We start from the raw sequence: 4,064 nt of genomic DNA on the forward strand, positions 1-4,064 counted from the left end.
GAGAACAAGGCAGGTTGTACCTCAATGATCCCCATCTTCTCTATTACAGAGAGTGGCATAAGATTTATCCCTGACCCCAGGTCACATAGAGCTTTTTCAAAGCTCATGGTGCCAATGGTACAAGGTATTAAGAACTTGCCAGGATCTTGTTTCTTTTGAGGTAGAGTTTTCTGAATCCAAGTATCTAGTTCACTAATGAGCAAGGGAGGTTTACTTTCCCAAGTCTCATTACCAAACAGCTTGGCATTCAGCTTCATGATAGCTCCCAAATATAGAGCAGCTTGCTCTCCAGTCACATCTTCATCCTCTTCTGAGGATGAATAGTCTTCAGAGCTCATGAATGGCAGAAGGAGGTTTAATGGAATCTCTATGGTCTCTAGATGAGCCTCAGATTCCTTTGGATCCTTAATAGGAAACTCCTTCTTGCTTAAGGGACGTCCCAGGAGGTCTTCCTCATTAGGATTTTCGTCCTCCTCCTCCCTAGTGCATTCGGCCTCTTTGATTAAATCAATGGCCTTGCACTCTCCTTTTGGATTTTCTTCAGTATTGCTTGGGAGAGTACTGGGAGGGGTTTCAATAACTTTCTTACTCAGCTGGCCCACTTGTGCTTCCAGATTTCTGATGGAAGATCTGGTTTCATGCATGAAACTGAAAGTGGCCTTTGACAGATCAGAGACTATATTGGCTAAATTAGAATTATTTTGTTCAGAGTTCTCTGTCTGTTGCTGAGAAGATGATGGATATGGCTTACTATTATTCAGCCTTGCACGTCCACCATTGTTAAAACCTTGTTGAGGTTTTTGTTGATCCTTCCATGAGAAATTTGGATGATTTCTCCATGTTGGGTTATAGGTGTTTCCATAAGGTTCACCCATGTAATTAACCTCTGCCATGGCAGGGTTCTCAGGATCATAAGCTTCTTCAGAAGCTGCCTCTCTAGTACTGTTGGATGCATGTTGCAATCCATTCAGATTTTGAGAGATCATGTTGACCTATTGAGTCAACACTTTGTTCTGAGCCAATATGGCATTCAGAGCATCAATTTCAAGAACTCCTTTCTTCTGAGGTACCCCATTGTTCACGGAATTCCTCTCAGAAGTATACATGAACTGGTTGTTTGCAACCATGTCAATGAGTTCTTGAGCCTCTTCAGGCGTTTTCTTCAGGTGAATAGATCCACCTGCAGAATGGTCCAATGACATTTTCGAAAATTCAGAGAGACCATAATAGAATATATCTAATATGGTCCATTCTGAAAACATGTCAGATGGACATCTTTTAGTCAGCTGCTTGTATCTTTCCCAAGCTTCATAGAGGGATTCACCATCTTTTTGTTTAAAGGTTTGAACATCCACTCTCAGCTTGCTCAGCTTTTGAGGAGGAAAGAATTTGTCCAAGAATGTAGTGACAAGCTTATCCCATGAGTCCAGGCTATCCTTAGGTTGTGAATCCAACCATACTCTAGCTCTGTCTCTTACAGCAAAAGGGAAAAGCAAGAGTCTGTAGACTTCAGGATTAACTCCATTTGTCTTTACAGTGTCACAGATCTGCAAGAACTCAGTTAAAAACTGGTAAGGATCTTTAGATGGAAGTCCATAAAACTTGCAGTTTTGTTGCATTAAAGCAACTAGTTGAGGCTTAAGCTCAAAGTTATTGGCTCCAATGGCAGGAATGGAGATGCTTCTTCCATCAAATTTGGATGTTGGCTTAGTGAAGTCACCAAGCATTCTCCTTGCATTATTATTATTATTTTCGGCCATCTCTTCCTCTTGTTCGAAATTTTCTAAAAGGTTGCTTCTGGATTGTTGTAATTTAGCTTCTCTTAATTTTCTCTTCAGAGTCCTTTCAGGTTCTGGATCAATTTCAACAAGAGTGCCTTTATCCTTGTTCCTGCTCATATGAAAGAGAAGAAAACAAGAATAGAAAGAGGAATCTTCTATGTCACAGTATAGAGATTCCTTTATGTTAGTAGAAGAAGAAAGGGGTAGAAGAAGAGGGATGGAATCGGATTTTGGATGAAGAGAGGTGAAGAGAAGTGTTAGTAATTAAATAATTAAATAGGATAAGAAAAGAGAAAAGAAAATTCGAAAATAATTTTTGAAAAGGGGTTAGTGATTTTCGAAAATTAGAGATAAAATGTAATTAAAATTAAAACATGAAACAATTAATTAATTAAAAAGAATTTTTGAAAAAGAGAGAGATATTTTCGAAAATAGGAAAGAGAAAAGTAGTTAGGTGGTTTTGAAAAAGATAAGAAACAAACAAAAAGTTAGTTAGTTAATTGAAAAAGATTTGAAATCAAATTTGAAAAAGATAAGAAGATAGTAAGTTAGATAAGATATTTTGAAATCAAATTTTGAAAAATATAAAATTTTTGAAAAAGATAAATTAAAAGATAAGAAGATTTTTAAGAAAAAGATATTTTGAAAAAGATTTAATTTTTAAAATGACTTAACTAACAAGAAACTACAAGATAAGATTCTAGAATTTAAAGATTGAACCTTTCTTAACAAGAAAGTAACAAACTTCAAATTTTTGAACCAATCACATTAATTATTAGTGAATTTTTGAAAATTACATATAAAGATAAGAAAAAGATTTTGAAAATATTTTGAAAAATATTTTTGAAATTTTCGAAAATAAATAAAAAAATTTTGAGAAAGATATGATTTTGAAAAAGATTTTGAAAAGATAAGATTTTTAAAATTGAAATTTTGACTTGACTTGTAAGAAACAACTAATTTTGAAAATTTTTGACCAAGTCAACCCAAAATTTCGAAAATTTGGAGGAAAATAAGGAAAAGATATTTTTGATTTTTAAATTTTTAAAGAAAAACACAAAAATGACCCAAAACATGAAAATTTTGGATCAAGACACAAGATGCATGCAAGAATGCTATGAATGTCAAGATGAACACCAAGAACACTTTGAAGATCATGATGAACATCAAGAACATAATTTTGAAAAATTTTTGATGCAAAGAAAACATGCAAGACACCAAACTTAGAAATCTTTAATGCATGAAAAATATGGATGCAAAAGTGCACAAGAAAACAACAAAAGACACAAAACAAGAAATCATCAAGATCAAACAAGAGGACTTATCAAGAACAACTTGAAGATCATGAAGAACACTATGAATGCATGAATTTTCGAAAAATATGCAAGAAAAAATTTTAAAAGCATGCAATTGACACCAAACTTAAAAATTAACACAAGACTCAAACAAGAAACACAAAATATTTTTGGATTTTATGATTTTCTAATTTTTTTTGGATTTTTATTAATTATTTTCGAAAATAATGTGAAGAAAAACGAAAATTTAAAAGAAAAATTTTGAAAAAGATTTTTGAAAAGAAAATTACCTAATCTGAGCAACAAGATGAACCGTCAGTTGTCCATACTCGAACAATCCCCGGCAACGGCGCCAAAAACTTGGTGGACGAAATTGTGATCACTTGTTATTTGTTTATAAAGGATGTATACTCTTATGGCACTGTTTATTTTCTTCACAACTCCGTTCAACTAACCAGCAAGTGTACTGGGTCGTCCAAGTAATAACCTTACGTGAGTAAGGGTCGAATCCACAGAGATTGTTGGTATGAAGCAAGCTATGGTCACCTTGCAAATCTCAGTTAGGCGGATTGAACATTTGTAATAGTGATAATTGGATTGTTCTAATAAAAAGGAATAATAAAAGGGATAGAAATACTTATGTAGATCCATTGGTAGGAATTTCAGATAAGCGGAATGGAGATGCTGTAGAGCTCTAGGACGCCTGCTCTCCTATTCCTTCTACCCAATCCTTCTTACTCCTTTCCATGGCAAGCTTTGTATAGGGGTTTACTATCAGCTGTGGCTACTTTCATTCCTCTCGGGGAAATAACCTGTACGGCTGTCACTCGCACAGCTAACCAGTCTGGAGGCATCACCCATGGTTGATAGCTACATCCCATCCTCGCAGTGAAAGCTAATGCACGCACTCTGTCACAGTACGGCCAATCACCGGTTGGTTTCCGCTCCTACTGGAATAGAATCCCTCTTTTGCGTTTGTCACTAACGC

At 35.1% G+C, this 4,064-nt stretch overlaps 1 non-coding gene across 1 annotated transcript; it reads left to right on the forward strand.

The window, feature by feature from the left end:
• Positions 1 to 1,260: 1,260 nt before the first annotated feature.
• On the forward strand, positions 1,261 to 1,364 carry LOC130984488 (small nucleolar RNA R71). Its single transcript, XR_009088424.1, has one exon. It is a non-coding gene; the product is annotated as a small nucleolar RNA R71 (small nucleolar RNA).
• Positions 1,365 to 4,064: the final 2,700 nt, after the last annotated feature.

Source organism: Arachis stenosperma, chromosome 5 (genome assembly GCF_014773155.1).
Source record: "Arachis stenosperma cultivar V10309 chromosome 5, arast.V10309.gnm1.PFL2, whole genome shotgun sequence".
In the NCBI taxonomy this organism is placed as follows: Eukaryota; Viridiplantae; Streptophyta; class Magnoliopsida; order Fabales; family Fabaceae; genus Arachis; species Arachis stenosperma.